This window comes from Antechinus flavipes, chromosome 1 (genome assembly GCF_016432865.1).
Source record: "Antechinus flavipes isolate AdamAnt ecotype Samford, QLD, Australia chromosome 1, AdamAnt_v2, whole genome shotgun sequence".
NCBI lineage: Eukaryota > Metazoa > Chordata > Mammalia > Dasyuromorphia > Dasyuridae > Antechinus > Antechinus flavipes.
The window spans coordinates 249,303,193-249,326,850 of record NC_067398.1 but is presented as its reverse complement, the minus strand read 5'-3'; the positions used below and the strand labels follow the sequence as shown (position 1 = coordinate 249,326,850).

The 23,658-nt window shown below is 35.3% G+C and overlaps 1 protein-coding gene across 1 annotated transcript in view; it reads left to right on the top strand.

The window, feature by feature from the left end:
* Positions 1–23,658, top strand: part of SDK1 (sidekick cell adhesion molecule 1) — a 400,458-nt gene that overhangs the window by 342,704 nt on the left and 34,096 nt on the right. The gene's annotated exons all lie outside the window — the stretch shown is intronic.

Here is a 23,658-nt window from a genome sequence, read left to right as displayed (position 1 = left end):
AGACTGATAGTATCTGCCCTAGATCATGACAGTGGACATGGTCTGGAAATGGGTTGCCATTAAGGCTTGTCTGGTTTTAGAAAAGTTAAGATTGACCAGCTGAAGTGATCTACTGTGATCACTTAATTATCTTATTTTACTTGGGAACACTGAGGTCTAATATATTCAGTCCTATATTCAAAGTATTTTAAGTGAAATTCTGTCTCCAAGGACCTAGGTCACAATGAATAGAGAATTTGGAGAGTGGGGGATTGTGGAGGTATAAGGAGAGGAAAAGGGGAGTTTTATAGATTTAAGCAAACCTTCACATGTATTCAGTTGCCAAGTCCCTCTCTCCTATAACAGTCTCTTTCATTTCTTTCCCTTCTAGTCACTCCATTTCTGTAATCTATCTTTCACACAGATAGATGCCAATGTTATCTTCCTAAGACACAGCTTTTACCATGTCACAATACCACCCAAAATCCTTTGGAACCTCCTTATTTTACCTGTAGGGTAAAAGATAAATTCCTTAGCCTAACATTCAAGGCTTTCCCACAGGCTGTTTCCAATCTACCTTTCCAGCTTTATTTTATGTTACTCTCATGCTCATTCTCCGTTCCAAACTAGACTTCCTCTTTCTTGGCCATATTCATTTTCATAAGCTCTCTCTCCTACCATTCCTTCCAAATCTCTACCTTTCTGAATGCTTATTTTTCTTCAAGGCTCATCTCAAGCACCATCTTGCCTAAAAGTATTTTCTCCTGCCTCAAATTGTGCTGGACCATTTTCTCTGGATTTCTCCTTTGATACCATCACTCCCTTTTGTATATGCTTCTTTCTCTGTCTCTTGTCTCTTTCTTTTTCTGCCTATGTCTCTATCTCCTCTAATTTCAATCTCTCTTTTCTCTCTCCTCCCCTTCCTTCTCCATCTCTCTATCTCTTTTCTGTTTCTCTATCTCTTTCTCAAATACACACATCTATGTATGTATAAACATGTATAAACCTCTCATATAATTTCTTTCCAACCTCTGCTGTAGAATTCCTTAAGAGCAAAACCTAAATCTTTTTTTTATCTTTTAATCCCCCATGCCTAGCATAGCACCTAATGAGCATTAATTGTATTGAACTGAACAAAAGATGGAGAATTCCAAGTTTCACCCATCCAGAAGCATGTCATTTATAGCATTTATTGCAAGTCATTTATGTAAAGAAAAAATATTACTCTGTGAAAATTCACCATGGTGAGTCCCTGTGAAAGATTGAAGTAGTTTAGTCATTGCTTGCTTCCTTAAGGCTGGAGTGATCTGTATTTATCCTCCCAGCTATACCTGTGGCCTTGTGCCATCTGCCTGACCTGTTATCTTCCCATTAATCTCATTTAGTATCTCTGGCAACTAGGAAAACACAGTAGCTTATTCACATTGTTGGTAGTACAGTCGAGAGGAAGAAAGTGAATATTTGAGGATAACAGTGGCTAGAAGAATATGCTTTCTTGTTCCACCATCTTTATTGCATTCATACACACAATACTTTGGATTCCCTGGCCCTGGGGTACTCTAATTACAGAGCAGTGTGTTCAGTTATTCTTTCTTTGTCTCAACCCGGCTCTCTCCAATCCAAACACAGAGACACATGCACACATGAATGATATCCTTCATACCTCTCTCCTTAAAAGCAGAATTTACAATCCTGTGAAAAGACTCTTAACCCTGCCCAGTGGAGTGCACCAGTGTGACTTTAAAATGAGCATCTTCATGTCAGAGATTGCCCTGTCAAGAATGTAAATGCACCACCAACCAGACAGATGTGCACGGATTCAGAATGTTAACACGTTATACAGGCTCCCCAAGAAATGATAAAGTATTGATTCTCTGCCTTTCCTGGGGAGCCATTTAATTTCTCCTCAAGTTATCTTATACCCATCCACATAGCATAATGAAGAAAGTAGGAGTTCCTATGCTGATCTTTGGGTAGCTTCAGGGAGTCAGTAAGAAGATGTGAATAAGAAGGACTAATTGGAGTGCCAGAGCTAGTTTTCAGCCAATTCCACACCACGGAAGAAGTTTATCCAGATGTGAAGCCTCCTTTGAAGTCAGAGGGAGGCCTGAACTCAGCAGGGGACCCCTGAATGAGAAACTGATCCATAGAGACATCGATCATGGCAAGGCGCTGACCCAAGACCCAAGTCAGAGACTGTGCATTCCTGTCCCGTTTTGTTCCTGAACATCAGGACGCGGGTTGATGATGATTTTTTCTTTTGGATCATTAACTGAACATACTTGACTCTAAGTCTTCCTGTTCAATGCCAAGAAGAGTCCTCTTCCTCCTCCTCCTCCTCCTCCTCTTCCTCCTCCTCCTCCTCCTCCTCCTCCTCCTCCTCTTCCTCCTCTTCCTTCTTCTCCTCCTCCTTCTTCTTCTCCTTCTCCTCTTTCTTCTTCTTCTCCTCCTCCTCCTATTTTTCCTCCTCCTCTTCCTTCTCCTCCTCCTCCTCCTCCTCTTCTTCCTCCTCCTCCTCCTCTTCCTCCTCCTCTTTCTTCTCCTCCTTCTCCTCCTCCTTCTTCTCCTCCTCCTCTTTTTCCTCCTTCTTCTCTTCCTCCTCCTTCTGGGACTAAGAGCAGCAGTATCTAATAGTCAAATGAAAAGCTTTTATGGGTTGTCAATATTTAAACACCTTGCCATTACCTTAGGGTTTTGGATCTCAGCTGTCATCTATTACAGGCCTCATTACACAAAACATTAAACACTGGATCATCTCATTTTCTCCACTGAAGCTCTCTGGCAAGGCTCTCTCCGAGCAGGGGAGTGACTTAGTGACTTAGCGCGGCCCCGCCTCGCCACCTTCCCAGCTTTGGGTTTGTTTTAATGCTTTCCGCCATTTCAGTGCTTTCCTTCGAGCTAAGTAGATGGGCTCCTCTCTCAGCCATGGGCCGCCTGCCTGACCTGATGCCTTCCCATGAGTCCCAACATGTACCTCTGGCACTTAGGAAAAAAGCAGTTTATTCACACTGCTCTCAGCACAGATAAGGATGCAAAGGATTTTGGAGCCCACCAGTAGCATCCTCCCTCTTTTTGCTCAAGTCCTAGCTCCGCAAGCGCAGTCCGCTAGAATGGGCTGCTGCGATGGCACAGGCACGCAGAATGGAACATTTGATAAAATTAGTGTCTGCCTAGGAAAAAATGTCCCTGTTGTTCCTAGAAAATGGCAGTCAGTGTATGGTGCAGAGAAAACCTCCATCTGATTTCCATCCTGCCCAGCCTCTTCAATGTATTCATTTTCTGGGCATGTGTAAGTTTTCTTTGAAACACTTTCCGAAGAGCTCCCTGAAAGGCAATGGAAAATTTCAAGTTTGAAAACTGTGCACTGCGCATACGCAGATGATTTATTTACACAAATTATTCCAAGGCATTTTACTGTGTAGATCACACAGTCTAATTTACATATTTACACAATAGACTGGAATGGCACTAAAGGAGCTATAAATATATTTTCCCCTCCAAAGCAGCCATGAAATACATATTTAGAATGTATACAATACAGGCAGACAAGGCATTATTTCCCCTCCCCCCCCCCAAATAATGCATTTAGCCCAGAAATTGGATCTGATGAGAATAGATGCTTAGATGGGTCCCTCAGTACAAAGAGATTGTTACGTTCCCTCCTGCCCTGGATTTAGTGTCTGTTCCCCTATAGAAATCTCCTACCTCCCTTCTGATTCACTTGCTCACTTTTCTTGTGATTGGCCTCGAGTTCTCAGCAGAACAAAGGAGAAATTCCACATCTTTTGAAATGTTAGCATGCCCTAAAAGCTACCCAAGTCAGCAGATTCGGAAAGAAGGCTGCAGCTATAGTTCTAACTCATACCATTTGGCTTTTCTCATTATTTTTTTCCTTCTCTTAACTACGTTGGTTGACAGCTTGTCAACTGTACCACATTACAGTAAAGTCTTGAGTTGGGTTTTATGAAATCCTGAGATTTCACACTTCCCCCATCCTTTTCCTCCTTTCTGGAACAGATCAGCATTTTTAAAAATCAGAAGTATTTATCCCACAATTTGGACCTTGTCTATCTGCCTATGCATTTCAGTTAAATTGATAATGGGGTCTGCCCTGTTACCCAAAGAAAAATGTCAGTGTTTAAGAAATAAGCCATTGACAGGTTTCCATCTCCTCAGAGCTCTAGGCTGACAGTCATTTGTTGGTTCTTCTGTGTTAACAGAACCTGAAGTCTCTGGTAGTGAGTGACAGTTTCATTCAGCATGGAGACCCTGTTTAATTGTCCATGAAATCAAACTTTTGTGTTGGTGCCATGTCTGCTCTAATGCCTGCAGTGCACAATTCTGTTCAGTGCGTTCGAGGGATAAATTGAGCACAAGGCCCACAAATATACCTGAACTGGGCTCAAGCTGAATTTGGAAAACAGCCATTATTGTCTCCAGGCTTATTGGGACATTGCTTTGACTTGCATGTGCTTTCGACTCTATGGAGGGACAAATTTTAGGATGAAAGACAAAACTCAGTTTATTATGTTCACAGGGCATAAGACTGATCATTGATATCAGATTAAAAAAAGATTGGAGATCCTAAGGAACTTTATCATTAGGCCATTTTGCATGTTCTGGCAAATAGTATTAACCTGAAGGAAGAGGAGAAAAATATTTTTATTATTTACTACTTATTATTGTAATTTATTCTATTATTTTACATCTCCCATGAGATTTTTTTTTTGAGCTGAAATTAGACTCTAAAGATTATTTAATCCAAACCCAGAAAAGCATCTGCCCCACTTAGATTCACAGACAGATGTGCTGATTCCCACTAATCAGTAACCTAAGACTGACTGGGACATGATTTTGTGATGAATAGGTTACAGACTTTGATTTCACAGTGATTTCCCTAAACTCATACTTTGTCAATGTTATCTTTGCCAGCAGTTCCACTGATTTTCAGAGTTCTGCAAAGTATCTTATAGGGGAACCAAGCAAGAAAGGCTATTAGCCATGTTTAATTTGTATCCATACCATCACCCCCAAGCCCTCCCATCACATTAGTATAATTTAGCTCCTCCATTGTGGTTGGCGTTCAGGTCCTTTAAATAACTTTTTCTTACTGAATTCATTTGTAAATGTCTGCACTGAAACATTAGAATTAAGTTATGTGGCCCAGATCACCTCCCAAACCTGTTCCATAAAGAGAATCTTACTACTTGTTTATAATGTTTTTTCTTTTCTTTTTTTTTTTTTTGGCAAGGCAGTTGAGGTTAAATGACTTGCTAGAGTCACCTAGCTAGTAAGTGTTAAGTGTATGAAAACAGATTGGATTTAAGTCCTCCTGACTTCAGGGCCACTGCTCTACCTACTGAGCCATGTAACTGCTCCTTTAGTTTATAATTCTTAGGTCATTTTTTTTTTACCTCCATTCTAAAGAACTGAGAAAGTAGGAAGATATAATATCAAATTACAATATCTCATTAGCCCCCAAATTGAATGCCCAAGCTCACAGCTCAGAATATCAGTTCTAATATTAGTTCTTTTAAAAGTAGGAAAATGGAAGTTTTTATATCTTTTAATTATCATGTATAACTGTCAGCAATTACCCATAATGAAGGAGGGGTAATGGGAGAGATATACAGAGTTCCTTATATTTTGATTTGTAATTGATCATGATTGCTTATATAACAGTAGATTGTTTCCTTCCTATTTGGCTTAGGGTTATATTAAAATTGGTTTTTCTTCTCTGAATGTACAGTACCTGAAGGTGAAACAAGGTGACTAAAAACCTGCTGATTAACCAAAAGAAGTTTAAAAATTTGATTGTATGTGGTAGATAGTCTTTATCTGGATAATTGAGGGTTAAGTAAATCTTAAAAAGATATTTACTTATTTTTTTTTACTTTACATGAGCCCCTGATACCTTCTCAAGTGTTAATTAAGAAAATATTCAAAGGATCAGGAATTAGCTTGGTGCCTGAGATATAAGTTGTGCAAATCTAATTATTACTAATGGTTCTGTAGTGTTATATTTTACTAATTTGTGGAGATAGTTTACTCAATCATTAATTTATTGAGATATTTCACAGCATAATATAAAGGAGAAAAACAATCCACAGCCAAGAAGACCAGTTTCAAAGTGCCAAGACATTCTCGCTGTAAATATTTATTGGGATAAATTGCCTGTTAAAGGAAAACTTGTATTTAAAATATTACATATTAATTCCTTTTGAGGCAGAATTAAGAAAAATAAAATATGAAGGTTTTCTTCCCTTTAATTCAGGAGAAAACTCTCTTATGACTTTTTTCTTCCCAAATATTTCTCAGTGTAAATGGATTGCCAAATAAATCGTTCTATGTTTAGGGGCTGTATCAATATTTTAAAATGTTTTTATGAAAAACTCACACAATTCTTGGAGCTATGACAGCGAGCTTAAAATAAAATATGTCCTTTGGGGCTACGGGTGAAATATTCTTTTTTTTTTTTTTCTATAGTTAAGAGCATTATACAAACATGAATGCAAAGGACATGCGCAGAACTAACTTTGAGAAAGTTGTTTACTTTTTCTTTGCCTCAATTCATCATACTAGATCACTAATGTCAAGAGGATATTAATTGGACATCATAACATCTCTTTTTTATTGTAGTAAATTTATTTATTTTTAATACATATTGTTTTATGAATCATGTTGGGAGAGAAAAATCAGAACAAAAGGGGAAAAAACCATGGGAAAGATAAAAGAAAAAAAAAAACAAAGAAAAGAAGTGAACTATGCTGATTTACATTGTGTCCTTAGATCATTTTTCTGACTGCAGATAGTATTTTCTGTCCCAAGTCTATTAGCATTGCTTTGGAACACTGAACCACTGAGAAGAATCAAGTCTCTCAGATGATCATCACAATTCTTGCTGTTATTGTGTACAATGTATTCTTGGTTCTGCTTATTTCAATCAGCATCAATTCATGTAAATCTTTCCAGGCCTTTCCAAAATTAGCTTGTTCATCATTTTTTTATGGAACAATAATATTCTTATACCATAGCTTGTTCAATCATTCCCCAATTGATGGGCATTTATTCCTTTTCCAATTCTTTGCTACCACAAAAAGAGCTGCTACAAACATTTTTGCGCATGTAAGTCCTTTTCTCTCCTTTATGATTTCCTTGGAATGCAGACTCAGTAGAGACTTGACTGCTGAGTCAAGGACATTCACAGTTTGATTGCCCTTTGGGCATAGTTTGACCATAGTTCCAAATTGCTCTCCAGAATAGTTGGATCATTTCACAGCTCTACCACAATGCATTAGTGTTCTAGTTTTCCAGCATCTCCTCCAAAATTTATCATTATCTTTTCCTATCATTTTAGACAATCTAAGAGTTATGAAGTGATACCTCAAAATTGTTTTAATTTGCATTTCTCTACTCAATTTCTCTAATCAATAGTCATTTAGAGCATTTTTTTCATACAACTATAAATGGTTTTAATTTAATCATCTGAAAATTCTCTGTTCATATCCTTTGATCATTTATCAATTGGGGAATGACATGTATTCTTATAAATTTGACACAGTTCTTTACTTATTTTAGAAATGAGATCTGTATCAGAAATACTGTCTGTAAAGATTTCTTCCCAGCTTTGTACTTGTCTTTAATCTTGTTTCTGTTGGTTTTGTTTATGCAAAACCTTTTTAACTTAATGTAATCAATGTTATCCATTTTGCCTTTCATAATGTTCTCTAGTTCTACTTTGGTTATAAATTCCTCCCTTCTCCAAAGATCTGCTTAATAAATTATCCCTTATTCTCTTAATTTGTTAATGATATCATCCTTCATGTCCAAATCATGTACCCATTTTGACCTTATTCCTTGACGTTTTTCTTGTGGGATCTCTTTCCAAAGGTGATGAATAGATTCTTTCAATGAACATTTCCCTCTCTGTTTCTAGGCTTATTGGGGCATTTTTCCTTAATGATCTCTTGTATAATGCTATCCAAGCTCTTTTTTTGGTCATGGTCTTCAGGTAGGCCAATAATTTTAAAATTGTCTCTTCTGGATCTGTTTTCCAAGTCAGCTGTTTTGCTAATGAGATATTTCATATTGTCTTCCACTTTTTCATTCTTTTTAGTTTGACTGATTTTTGCTATGTCACAAAGTCATTAGCTTCCTTTTGCCCCACTCTACTTTTTAATGTGTGATTTTCTTCACTTAATATTTTTCTTTTTCTCTTTGGTTTATTCTACTGTCAAAGTAGTTGTTTTCTTTAGAAAAATTTTTTTCTTCCTTTTCCAAGAAGTTGACACTCTTGTATATACCTCTCATTTTTTTCTCATTTTTTCTTTTACCTCTCTCATTTGCCTTTTGAAGTCTTTTATGAGCACTTCTAAGAAGCCTCTTTGGGCTTGAGACCAATGACATTTTGTCCTCATCTGAGTTGGTGTTTTGGTCTTCCCTGTCACCATAGTAGCTTTCTATAGGTCAAGATTGCCTTTTCCTCCACCACCATCTCTTGCAAGTCTTCATCATTTAATTTTTATTTTATTTTATTTTATAATAACTTTATATTGACAATCCATGCCAGGGTAATTTTTTTTACAACATTATCCCTTGCACTCGCTTCTGTTCCAATTTTTCCCCTCCCTCCCTCTACCCCCTCCCCTAGATGACAAGCAGTCCTATATATGTTAGATATGTTGCAGTATATCCTAGATACCATATATATATATTTTTTAATATTTTATAATAACTTTATATTGACAGAATCCATGCCAGGGTAATTTTTTTACAACATTATCCCTTGCACTCGCTTCTATTCCAATTTTTCTCCTCCCTCCCTCCACCCCCTCCCCTAGATGGCAAACAGTCCTATATATGTTAGATATGTTGCAGTATATCCTAGATACAATATATGTTTGCAGAACCGAGCAGTTCTCTTGTTGCACAGGGAGAATTGGATTCAGAAGGTAAAAACAACTCGGAAAGAAAAACAAAAATGCAAATAGTTCACATTCGTTTTCCAGTGTTCTTTCTTTGGGTGTAGCTGCTTCTGTCCATCATTTATCAATTGAAACTGAGTCTTTGTCAAAGAAATCCACTTCCATCAGAATATATCCTCATACAATATCGTTGTCAAAGTGTATAATGATCTCCTGGTTCTGCTCATTTCACTTAGCATTAGTTCATGTAAGTCTCTCCAAGACTCTCTGTATTCATCCTGATGGTCATTTCTTACAGAACAATAATATTCCATAACATTCATATACCACAATTTACCCAGCCATTCTCCAATTGATGGGCATCCATTCAATTTCCAGTTTCTAGCCACTACAAACAGGGCTGCCATAAATATTTTGGCACATACAGGTCCCTTTCCCTTCTTTAGTATCTCTTTGGGGTATAAGCCCAGTAGTAGCACTGCTGGATCAAAGCGTATGCACAGTTTGATAATTTTTTGGGCATAATTCCAGATTGCTCTCCAGAATGGTTGGATTCATTCACAGTTCCACCAACAATGCATCAGTGTCCCAGTTTTCCCGCATCCCCTCGAACATTCATCATTATTTTTTCCTGTCATCTTAGCCAATCTGACAGGTGTGTAGTGGTATCCCAGAGATGTCTTAATTTGCATTTCTCTGATCAGTAATGATTTGGAACAGTCTTTCATATGAGTGGTAATAGTTTTAATTTCATCATCTGAAAATTGTCTGTTCATATCCTTTGGCCATTTATCAATTGGAGAATGGCTTGATTTCTTATAAATTAGAGTCAATTCTCTATATATTTTGGAAATGAGGCCTTTATCAGAACCTTTGACTGTAAAAATATTTTTCCAGTTTATTGTTTCCCTTCTAATCTTGTCTGCATTAGTTTTGTTTGTACAAAAACTTTTCAGTTTGATATAATCAAAATTTTCTATTTTGTGATCAGTAATGATCTCTAGTTCTTCTCTGGTCATAAATTCCTTCCTCTTCCATAGGGCTGAGAGGTAAACTATCCTGTATTCCTCTAATTTATTTATAATCTCGTTCTTTATGTTTAGGTCATGAACCCATTTTGATCTTATCTTGGTGTACGGTGTTAAGTGTGGGTCAATGCCTAGTTTCTGCCATATTAATTTCCAATTTTCCCAGCAATTTTTGTCAAACAGTAAGTTCTTATCCCAAAAGCTGGGTCTTTGAGTTTGTCAAACACTAAGTTGCTATAGTTATTGACTGTTTTGTCCTTTGAACCTAACCTATTCCACTGATCAACTAATCTATTCTTTAGCCAATACCAAATGGTTTTGGTAACTGTATATATAATTTTAGATCTGGTACAGCTAAGCCACCTTCATTTGATTTTTTTCATTAATTCCCTTGAAATTCTTGACCTTTTGTTTTTCCATATGAACTTTGTTGTTATTATTTCTAGGTCATTAAAATAGTTTTTTTTGGAGTCTTATTGGTATAGTGCTAAACAAATAGATTAGTTTAGGTAGTATTGTCATCTTTATTATATTTGCTCGCCCTATCCAAGAGCATTTAATATTTTTCCAATTGGTTAGATCAGACTTAATTTGTGTGGAAAGTGTTTTGTAGTTTTGCTCATAAAGTTTCTGATTTTCCCTTGGCAGATAGATTCCTAAGTATTTTATACTATCAGTAGTTACTTAATTGGAATTTATCTTTGTAACTCTGACTATTGGATTTTGTTAGTAATATATAAGAATGCTAGTGATTTATGTGGGTTTATTTTGTATCCTGCAACTTTGCTAAAGTTGTGGATTATTTCTAATAACTTTTTAGTAGAATCTCTGGAATTCTCTAAGTATACATCATATCATCAGCAAAGAATGATAATTTGGTTTCTTCATTGCCTACTCTAATTTCTTTAATCTCTTTCTCAACTCTTATTGCCAAAGCTAGCATTTCTAATACAATATTGAATAGTAAAGGTGATAGTGGGCAACCTTGTTTCATTCCTGATCTTATTGGGAATGGTTGCAGTTTTTCCCCATTATATATGATGGTTACTGATGGTTTTTAATAGATGCTGCTGATTAAGGAAAAGTCCATTTATGCCTATACTGTTAAGTGTTTTTAATAGGAATGGATTTTGGATTTTATCAAATGCCTTTTCTGCCTCTATTGAGATGATCATATGGTTTTTGTTAATTTGGTTATTAATATGGCCAAATATATTGATAGTTTTCCTAATATTGAACTAGCCCTGCATTCCTGGTATAAATCCTACTTGATTGTGGTGTATTATCCTGGGGATGATTTTCTGTAGTCTTTTTGCTAATATTTATTTAAGATTTTAGCATCAATATTCATTAGGGAGATTGGTCTATAATTTTCTTTCTCTGTTTTCAGCCTACCTGGTTTAGGTATCAGTATTATGTCTGTGTCATAAAAGGAATTTCGTAGGACTCCTTCATTCCCTATTTTATCAAATAATTTATATAGCATTGGGGCCAATTGTTCTTTAAATGTTTGGTAGGATTCACATGTAAATCCATCTGGTCCTGGGGATTTTTTCTTAGGGAGTTGATTAATAGCTTGTTCTATTTCTTTTTCTGAAATGGGACTATTTAAGCAGTTTACTTTCTCCTCTGATAATCTGGGAAGCCTATATTTTTGGAGGTAGTCATCCATTTCGCTTAGGTTATCAAATTTATTGGCATAAAATTGGGCAAAGTAACTCCTTAGTATTTCTCTAGTTTCCTCTTCATTGTAGAAAGTTCTCCCTTTTCATTTTTAAGACTACTAATTTGAGTTCCGTCTCTCCTTTTTCTAATCAGATTTACCAAAGGCTTATCTATTTTATTGGTTTTTTCATAAAACCAACTCTTAGTTTTATTAATTAGTTCAATAGTTTTTTTTTTTACTTTCAATATTATTAATTTATCCTTTTAATTTTAGAATTTCAAATTTAGTATTTGATTGGGGGTTTTTAATTTGATCTTTTTCTAGTTTTTTTAGTTGCAAGCCCAATCATTGAGTTTCTCTTTCTCTATTTTATTCAAGTAAGCCTCTAAGGATATAAAATTTCCTCTTATTACTGCTTTGGCTGCATCCCACAAATTTTGGTATGATGTCTCATCATTGTCATTATCTTAAGTGAAATTATTAATTGTGTCTATAATTTGCTATTTCACCCAATCATTCTTTAAGATGAGATTGTTTAGTTTCCAATTAGTGTTTGGCCTATTTACCCTTAACTTTTTGTTGAATGTGGTTTTTATTAAATTTTGATCTGAAAAGAAAGCATTTACTATTTCTGCCTTCTTGCATTTAATTTTGAGGTCATTATGTCCTAATATATGGTCACTTTTTGAACAGGTTCCATGAACTGCTGAGAAGAAAGTATATTCCTTTCTGTCTCCATTCAGTTTTCTCCAAAGATCTATCATACCTAATTTTTCTAATATTCTATTTACCTCTTTAATTTCTTTCTTATTTGTTTTGTAGTTTGATTTGTCTAATTCTGAGAGTGCAAGGTTGAGATCTCCCATTATTACAGTTTTGCTATCTATTTCTTCTTTCAACTCTCTTACCTTCTCCTTTAGAAAGTTCAATGCTATACCACTTGGTGCATATATGTTTAGTATTGAAATTGCTTCGTTGTCTATGCTACCCTTTAGGAAGATATAGTTTCCTTCCTCATCTCTTTTGATTAGATCAATTTTTGCATTTGCTTGATCTGAGATAAGGATGGCTACCCCTGCTTTTTTGACTTCACCTGAAGCGTAATAGATTCTGCTCCAGCCTTTTCTCTGTATGTAGCTCCCTATTTTAAATGTGTTTCCTGTAAACAACATATTGTAGGGTCCTGACTTTTGATCCAGTCTGCTATCCACCTCCTCTTTATGGGAGAGTTCATCCCATTCACATTTATGGTTAAAATGACTAATTCTGTATTTCCTGCCATCCTAATATCCCCAGATTATGCTTTTCTTTTTCTTGCCCCCCAACCCTCTTTCCCAGTTTTAAACTTATGCACCCCACTTGTATCACAACACTCACCCTATTTAGGATCCCTCCCTCCCCTCCTTTGAATCTCTTCCCCTTCCTTGTACCCTTCCCTTATTATTCTTTTTCTTTTCCCATTTCCTCTCCCCATTTTTAATGAGGCGAGAGAGGATTTTCTGTAAAACAAGTATGTCAATTATTTTCTCTTTGAGCCAACTCTGATGAGAGTAAGATTCACGCAATGTTCCTCCCCCTCTCTGAGTTCCCTCAGATATGATAAGTTTCCTTTGCCTCTTTGTGGGATGTAGTTTCCCTCTTTTTATCCCTTCTTTCCCCCTTTTCTAACATTATCCCTTTTCCATTTCTACTTCCCTTTTTTTTATGTTATATCAGTAAAATCAAATTATACATGTAGTCTTATTGTATATCCACAATAGAAATATGATTCTCAAGAGTTTCTTTTACCATTTCTGCATCTTTTGAGTCCTATGGTTGGAGATCAAATTTTTTGTTTAGTTCTGGTTTTTTCCTTAGAAACAAATGGAATTCATTTGTTTCATTAAATGTCCATCTTCTTCCCTGGAAGAAAATGCTCAGCTTAGGTAGGTAATTTATTCTTGGCTGAATTCCAAGTTCTTTTCCCTTTCAGAATATCAGATTCTAGGCCCTTCGATCCTTTAATATGGAGGCAGCCAGATCTTGGGTGATCCTTATTGTGGCACCTCGGTATTTAAATTGTTTTTTTTTCTGGTTGCTTGTAAATTTTTTTCCTTAATCTGATAGTTATGAAATTTGGCCACAATATTTCTTGGAGTTTTTATTTTAGGGTCTTTTTTAGAAGTTGTTCGATGAATTCTTTCAATGCCTATTTTACCTTCTGATTCTAATACCTCTGGACAGTTCTCTTTGATGATTTCTTGTAAAATAGTATCTAGGCTCTTTTTTTCATCATAATTTTTGGAAATTCCAATAATCCTCAGATTATCTCTCCTAGATCTATTTTCCAGGTTTGTTGTTTTTCCTAGTAGATATTTCATGTTTTTTTTTTTTCCAATTTATCTTTTTTTTGTTTTGTTTTGTTTTGCTTGACTGATTCTCGCTGTCTCAATGAATCATTAGTTTCTATTTGTTCAGTTCTGATTTTTAATGAATTGTTTTCTTCATTAGCTTTTTTTACTTCTTTCTGTATATGTCCAATTGAGTTTTTAAATGAATTGTTTTGTTCTATGGAATTTTTTTTAGTGAATTATTTTCTTTTTCCAATTCACAGATCCTACTTTCTTGCAAATTCTTTGTCTTTTCCAATTCACAAATCTTACTTTCTAGAGATTTTTTTTACTTTTTCCAATTCACAAATTTTGTTTCCCTGCACTTCCAGGGAAATTTTTATCTTTTCCAATTCATATTTCAGCAAGTTGTTACTTTCTTGCATAGCTTTTCTTTCCTTTCCCCATTTTTCTTCTAACTCTCTTTTGAGACTTTTAATGGTCTCTTCTATGAGAGCGTTATGTAAGAAGGGACAGGTAACATTTCCCTTTGGGATATTGTTTGGTCGCTGTTTGCTATTAGTCTCTTTGGGATTGCAGACTTGCTCTTTTTTTGTATAGAAGCTATCCATCGTCCTTTTCATTTTTTTACTCATTTTTTAAAGCCTTTAGGATATGCCTTCAGGGCAAGGGGATTGCCAGCTTCCTCTGAAGAGCAGGGAGAGATGTAAACTGGCTTCTGGCTCCGAGGTAGGGGAGTGCTCTGAGTACAAGTTTTTTTTTCCCCCAAACAGAGGTGATTTAGCACAGGTGAGCCACAGAAGTGCTCAGTAGAGAAACCTGCTGTGTGGTTTAGCAACTGCCCTAAAGCCAGAGACTAAGCAGTGAAAGTGTCACTGCCCCAGGCCAGAGCCTCTTGTGGGGCTGGGGGTATTAGCAGCAGACCAGAAGTCTCTGCCCAGAATTCTCTGCCTGGAAAAAAATTGCCCTGCAAAAGTTCTATTTCCCCAAGCTGAACCCCCCACTGTGCCAATTAGAGGCTGCCCTGGGCTTGCCCCCCTGCTCTGCAGATTCAAAACTGCCCCAAGGAAAAGCCCCATACTGCGGGTTGGGGCTGCGAGCTTGTGCTGCGATCTGTGCTCTCACTTCTAGTTTGAGGCTCTACTTGGAGCCTCTAGTTCTCTCCCTGCTCGTGCTGATCTCCCTGGCCCCAAGGACAAATCTTTTCTGGCGAGATTCCAGGTAATCTTCGGCTGGTGAGTTGTTGTACTTCTAATCTTTGTGAGCTGTAGCAGTCAAGCCTATTTTTGAGGCTGAATATAATATTGATAGTGAGGATAAGAGAGGAGCTTAGAAAGTCGCGTGTGCCTTCTCTGCCATCTTGGTTCCCTATATGATCTCTTAAAGGTATGAACTCTAAAGGTGTGAGAGGTGTGAACTCTAACATGTGAGCTAATGTGTGAACTCTCCCAAAGGTGTGAATTCCAAAGATGTGAACCAAGTACATAAGCATTGTTTCTATCAACTCCAGTGACTTAGCACCTTGTTTCAAGTTCTGTCCCATAACAATTATGAAATATAAAAATGGATAATTTTGATTATATTAAATTTAAAAGATTTTTACAATGCGACCAGGATTAGAAGGAAAACAGAAAGCTGGGAAACAACCTTTACAGAAAATGTTGCTGATAAAGGTCTCACTTCTCAAATATTTAGAGAACTGTGTCAAATATATAAGGACATAGTCATTCCCTTATTGATAAATGGTCAAAGAATATGAACAGATAGTTTTCAGATGAAGAAATTAAAGCTATGTATAGTCACATTAAAATTGCTCTAAATCATTATTGTTTAGAGAAATACAAATAAAAATAATTCTGAGGTACCACTTTATACCTATTCAATTGATTAATATGATAGAAAAGGAAAATGCTAAGTTGGAGAAGATTTGGGGAAATTGGAATACTAATGAATTGTTGGTGGAGTTGTAAACTAATTAGCCATTCTGGAGAGCAATTTGGAACTATGCCCATAAACTATAAAACTGCATACCCTTTGATCTAATATACTAGGTCTGTATCCCAAAGAGATCATAAAAAATGAAAAGGACCTTCATGTATAAAAACATTTATAGCAGTTATTCTTTTAGTGGCAAATAATTAGACATTGAGGGCATATCCATCATTTGGGGAATGGCTAAACAAGTTGTGGTATATGAATGTAATGGAATGCTATAAGAAATGTTGAGCAGGCAGATTTCAGAAATCCTGGAAAGAGTGAATGCTCTGTGAAGTGATGCTGAGTAAAGTGAACAAAACCAGGAGAACATTGTACATAGTAACAGCAACTTCTGCAGTGATCACCTATGATCGACTCTTCTATATATACAATGATCTAAGTCAGTTCTAAAAGATTCAAGGTAGAAAATGCTATCCATATCCAGAAACAGAAAATATCTATCCACAATCCAGAATTTTGAATGCAGATACAAAGAAGCACACTATTTTCACTTTTTTGGGTGGTTTTCCCTTTTGTTTCTGGTTCTTCTTTCACAACATGACTAATGAGGAAATATGATTAATATGATTGTACTTATATAACATATATCGCATTGCTGGCTGTTCAGGGGAGGGAGAGAGGAGAAGAATTTGGAACTCAAAATTTTGTAAACGTTAATGTTGGAAACTATCTTTACATGTAATTGGAAAATAATAAAATATTAAAGGAGGGAAGAAAAAAAGTAAGTACATACTAAAATTTTTTAAAGAGTTGTGAGGTGGGACCTAATGAGGTAGAAGTATGAGGGGAATCTGTTAGATAGCATGTAAGCAAAGACATAGAATAAAGAGAATAAGAAGATATTCCTATTTCCTTCAATTGAACCTCATGTAGCATTTAACCCCCTGAGTTTCAATTTAATCCTCCCTTTCAATAAAGTAAGGGAGTTGATAAGATGCTCTCTCAAGGTCCCGCTGATTTCTGACATCTCTAAGTCTCTTCCAATGTTGAATATTGATGTTTTACAATAGATAGGTCTAGGCTAAATATTGCCATTTTGTGTTTACTGCAGTAATGACAATCTCCCTGAAAAATGAGCCTAGATATAAGTGGATATATAGCAATAATAATAATGCCATACACTTGAACAGGGCTTTATACTCTTCAAAGCACTTTCACATACATTACCTCATTCACTATATGAATATAGGAACTTAAATAGTGCAGTAAGGCTTTAGTGGCCTATAAATTCTAAGCTAGTATAGACATATATGCCAGAAATTTCATTATTATTTACTGTTAGGAAAATCCATTTGAACATATCTTGTGTTTTGCAGTATAGGATAATAATGATTTAGGTATATTGCAGTTCTTTCTATAAAGCTGTCAGGGTCATAGGCACCTGTATATGTAAATATTTTTCTCCTTTCAAAAATCTTTTCCCCTTTCCCAGGATCAACTTGTAGAAAGGATAAAAATATCCACATTTGTGTGTGTGTGTGTGTGTGTGTGTGTGTGTGTGTGTGTGTGTGTGTGTATATATATATATATGCTTATAAATATGTATTTATATGTATATAATTAATAATAAGTTATGACTTGAAGTAGAGATTTTGGTGTAGCTATTTTGCTCAATGAAAAATTTTAAAACAATTTTTCATATTTAAAATTTAATTTGATAATTTCAATTTTAATTTAAATCCATAAGCCTATAAATGTTTGAATATATTGTATAAAATATATTCAAACATTTTATATATACATATATCTTACATATATGTATATATGTGTATATGTGTACACACACACACACACACACACACACACATATATAAAATATACATAAAAGAAGTAGATACCTGGGTAGATACAGAAGTAGATACAGTTTGCCAGCTTACCACCTCTCTTACTAGAGCATCTAAGTAACACAGTGGACAGAGTGGCCTGGAGACAGGAAGCATCATCTTCTTGAGTTCAAGTCCAGCTTTAGACACTCCTTAATTGTGTTTCCTTGGACAAATCACTAACCCTATTTCTCAGTTTCCTCCTCTGTTAAGTTGGAGAAAGAAATGGCAAACCATTTCAATATCTTTTCCAAAAAAAAACCCAAATGGCACCATAGAATCGGACATAACTGAAATAACTCAACAACAACACCTCTCTTAGAGATTTAAATATGTAGGTTGTCCTAAAAGTCTTAATGAAATTGTAGACTTTCATAACTTAAGCTATTATACATTTTTTCAAATATTTATTAGCTTAAATAGGCAAAGCTTTGAATTTCAATAGGACTTTTGGAACATGTTGTATATTGTCATTTAACTCTGAAGAAAGTGTCATATTAAAATAATAATTTTTTTCATAATCAAATCATGAGAAGTCAGATATTAAAAGGACATTGAACATCATTTGGTCTACACTCATTTTGCAGACATGTGATATGTATATACTCTTTTGACATATGTTTTATCTATTTGCAAATTGTATCCTTCCTTTTGACATTCTCTTCTTACATGTAAGAAAAAAATCTCATTGGACAACACTTTATATAATAATTTAGCTCAGAAAAGTACATTATGTGACTTCTGGGGGGGGGGGGAGGGGGAGGAGAGGAGGATGGAGCCAGGAAGCTGCTTGAGCTTTCTTAGTTTCCCTCAAAAACCACATGAAACCAAGTCTCTGAACAGAATCCGATGGAATAAAACCATTCTCTAGCTCAAGATAGACCGAAAAAACTTTAAGAAAAGTCAGTCTCACTGGGGTGAAAAAGGTGTTCAACTTAGCTCAGACAGAGTCTGGAAAAGTCAGTGAGAAGGTCTTAATCACAGCAGATCAGCAACTGAGACCCTATGTCCTGGTTCAGTAGTGAAGCAAACCAGTGCGGTCGTCCCCAGTCCCAGCTTAGAAGGCAAATTCTGGGAAACCAGGTTGTTTTCCTGGAAACAGCAGGCAAAGCTGCCCCTGCAAACACAAACTATACTCAAAGCTCAAGAAGCTTGGAACAGCAACATCTTTATCTCAGGAGCAGAGCTCTACTTTAAAAGTGAAAAAAAAAAAAAGAAGAAGAAGAAGAAGAAATATTGAAAGAAAAGGAAAAAAAAATGAGCAAGAAAGAAAAAAATCTTGACTATGGCTACTATGGTGACAGGAAAGACCAAAACACTAACTCAGACAAAGACAAAATGTCCACAGAGAAAATCTCAAAAATTGATATGAATTGGTTTCAAGCCCAAAGAGACTTCTTGGAAGTGCTCATAAAAGACTTTAAGGTAAATAAGAGAGGTAAAAGAAAAAACGAGAAAGGAAAGGAGAGACAAGGCTCTCTTTCACGAGAGAGCCAATAGCTTAGAAAAGAAAGACAATTCCTTTAAAAATACAATTAGCCAAATAAAAAAAAAATCCACTGCATAAAACAACTTTAAAAGTAGAATTAACTAAATGGAAAAAGAGATACAAAAGCTAATTGAAGCAAATTATACATTAAATACCAGAACTGGGCAAATGAAAGCTAATGAATCTATGAGACATCAAGAATCAGACAAACTAAAAAACTAAAAAAAGAAAAGAAAAAAATGGAAGAAAATATAAAATACCTCATTGTAAAAAATAGCCAACCTGGAAAATAGAGCTAGAAGAGACAATTTAATAATTATAGGTCTACCTGAAGGTTATGAACAAAAAAAGAGACTAAACAACATTCTTCAAGAGATCATCACAGAAAATTTCTTTATTACCTGATATTGTTGAAAGAATCCACCAGTCACCTTCAGAAAGTGATCCTACAAGGAAAATCCCAAGAAAATTGTTACAAAACTCCAAAACTATAACCTCAAGAAAAAACTCGTGCAAGCTGCCAGATTAAAAACAATTCAGATATCAAGGAACAACCATCAGGATTACTCAAGATCCTGGCAGCTTCTACAATAAAGGATCATGGGGCCTGGAATTCCATATTCCAGAAGGCAAGGGATCTGGGATTACAATCAAGAATTAACCATCTAGTGAGAGTCAGCATCATCTTTTAGGGGAGAGGATGGATCTTCAATGAAGTAAGAGTCTTTCAATCATTTCTTCTATTGAAAAAAACTAGAACTAAACAGAAAATGTAATCTTTAAATACAGGATGCAAGGGAACCATAGGGGAAAATATATATATTATTTAAAGGTTAAACTGTTTGCATCTCTAAATGGGAAATGATATTTGTAGCTCTTGAGAACTCTTTGTTATGGGCCAGACAGGGTGGAGCATCACATGTATGGAGAATGTGGTTGTGATGGTGGGATGATATCAAAGAAAAAGGCATTAAAGGATAGGAAAAGGTCTGTCCTGGAAGAAGAGGAAAGGGGAGGTATTAACTCACATGAAGAGGCACAAAAGATTTATTACAATCCAGGGAAAGATGGGAGGGGGATGAGTTTTGTCTGACATTTGATCTCATCAGTTTTGGCTCTAAGAGGGAATAATTTAATTATTCAGTTGGATACAGAAATTTATCCAATTCTATAAAGAAGTAGGAGGAAAGGGGGTAAAGAAAAGGGAGGAACTGGATTAAAGAGAGGTCAGAAACACTAGGAAAAAATGGTAAGAGGTGATAGGGAGAGGTGATAGAAGATAAGGTAGTAAATGGAGTGAGTGGAAAGAGAAAACAACAGGGAAGAAAATAGAATGGAGGGAAGTGCAGAGCTGATAATCATAACTGTGTATGTGAATAGGATGAATTCTCCCATAAAACGGAAGCAAATAGATTAAAAAGAAGAATCCTATATTATGTTGTTTACAAGAAACACAATTGGCACATACACTATGACCAAGTGGGATTGAAACCAGAAATGCAGGGCTGATTCAATATCAAGAAAACTATTACTACAGTGGATGGAGCACCAGCCTTGAAGTCAGGAGGACCTGAGTTCAAATCTGGCCTCAGACACTTAACATTTGTTAGCTGTGTGACCCTGGACAAATCACTTAACCCCAATTGCCTCAGGAAAAAAAAAAAGAAAAAAGGAAAACTATTACTATAATCAATTTTATCAATAACCAAACCAACAAAAATCTCAATAGATGCAGAAAATTTTTTTTTGACAAAATGCAGCACTCATTTCTATTAAAAACACTAGAGAGTATAGGGATTAAGGGGGCTTTCCTTAAAATAGTAAGCAATATCTATCTAAAACAAACAGCAAGCATTATTTGTAATGGAGAAAAACTGGATGCAATCCCAAAAAAATCAGGGGTGAGACAAGGATGTCCATTATCACCACTATTATTCAATATTGTACTAGAAATGTTGAGTTAAGCAATAAGAAAAAGAAATTATATGAATTAAAATAAGCAATGAGGAAATAAAACTATCACTTTTTGCAGATGATATGATGATATATTTAGATAATCCTAGAAAGTCATCCAAAAACCTACTCAAAACAATTAACATTTTAAGCAAAATTGCAGGATATAAAATAAAATCCACACAAATCATCAGCATTTCTATATATTACTGACAAAGCCCATCCACAAGAAATAGAAAGCAAAATTTCATTAAAATAACTGTAGACAAGATAAATGTTTGGTACCTACCTACCAAGACAAATCCAGAAACTATATGAACACAATTACAAAATTCATACAAATAAAGTCAGATCTGAACAACTGGAAAAATATCAATTGTTCATGGCTGGGGTGAGCTAATATAATAAAAATGACAATTCTGCCTAAACTGGTCTACTTGTTCAGTGCCCTACAAAACAAGCCTCCAAAAATTATTTTGTAAAACAATAATAATAATAATAATAATAATAAAATTCATCTGGAGGAACAAAGAATTAATGAAAAAAATACAAAGGAAGGTGACTTAGCAGTACTATATTATAAAGAAATAGTCATCAAAACCATTTGGTACCAGCTTTCTTAGCTCTATTTCTTATAGAGTGGTAGACCAGTGGAATCAATTAGATACATACAACACAATAATCAAGGTGTTTACTAATCTAATTTGATTAACCCCTAAACTCTAGCTTCCAGGATAAGAACTCAGTATTTGAAAAAAATTGCTGGGAAAACTGGAAAATATGTCAGAAACTTGGCATAATCCTACATCTCATACTCCATAACAAAATAAGGTCAAAATAGATGCAAGATTTGGGAATAAAGCAAATTAAAAGAACAAGGGATAATTTATCTATCAGATCTTTGGAGAAGGGAAGCATTTATGACCAAAGAAGAGCTAGAGAATATTATCAAAGACAAAACGGACAACAAACAAAACCAACAGAAACAAGATTAAAAGGCAAGTACAAAACTGGGGAGAATTTTTTACTGCCTGATCTAAAGATCTCTGTCAAATTTATAAAAATATAAGTCATTCCCCAATTGGTAAATGATCAAAGGACATGAATAATTTTCAGATGACAAAATTAAGCTATCTTTATTCATATGAAAAAATGCTCTAAATTACTATTGATGAGAGAAATGCAAATTAAAACAACTCTGAGATACCACCTCACACCTCTCAGATTGGCTGAAATGGCAGGAAAAGATAATGATAAATGTTGGAGGGGATGTGGGAAAACTGATTTATATTGTTGGTGGAGTTGTGAAATGCTCCAACTATTCTGGAAAGCAATTTGGAACTATGGCCAAAGGACTGTATATATCCTTTGATCCAACAGTGCCATTGTTGGGTCTGTATCCCAAGGAAATCATAAAGAAGGGGGAAAGACCCACATGTGCAAAAATGTTTGTAGCAGCTCTTTTTATGGTAGCAAAAAAGTGGGAAATGAATAGATGCTCATCAATTGAGGAATGGCTGAACAAGTTGTGATATATGAAGATAATGGAATATTATTGTTCTATAAAAATGATGAATAAACTGCTTTTAGAAAGGCCTAGGAAGATTTACATGAACTGATGCTGATTGAAAGCAGCAGCAGGAATACACTACACATAATTACACCAAGAGTCTGCGATGATCAACTACGAAAGACTTAGTTCTTCTCATTGTCAATCCCAGTAGGTTTTGGATAGCAAATGCCATCTGCATCCAGAAAAAAAAAGAAAAAAAAAACTATGCAGATTGAATATAAATAAAAAATATGCTATGTTCACTTCTTTTTTCTGTTTTTTTTTTTTTTCCTTTCCCCTGGGTTTTCCCTTTTGTTCTGATTTTTCTCTCCCAAGGTGATTCAAAAAGTAATGTGTATTAATCATTATGTAATTAATTATTTTTAAAAGTACAATAATGTTTAAGGATAGTGACAAAATTTATCACTGAATTTTGTGGAAATCTAATGGGATTATTCAAACAAAGCTTTAGGATATTGAATGTGAGTCGAGGTAAAAAATGAATGATTACCTAAATAGTATTTGTTGAGAAAGAGTCCCACTTTTCCAGCCTATATCTAAATTTCTGCCATCAGTGAGTCATTTATTTATGTCTCCAGAAGATGATTGTTGAAATGATTTTTATAAGATAAATCATTTAGAGAGCAGGGATCTTAAAGAAGAGGGGGACAAGGAAATGTTTTTTTATTGAATGGGTCAAAGTTTAGGAAGGTCTGGACTTGAACAATTGAGCACTTTAGGGAAAAAGAGGATTTTAGTGAAATACTGTTATGGAAGATACCTATGGAGTGATCTGAAGACAGAATTTCTAATCCAATGTGTATCTTCCACAGAAACTTACTCTGTTGCTTCATTTGAGCATCTGAAAGTGATCCTGAGAAGAATCTGACAAAAGGGAGGGGGAAAATGGGAGACG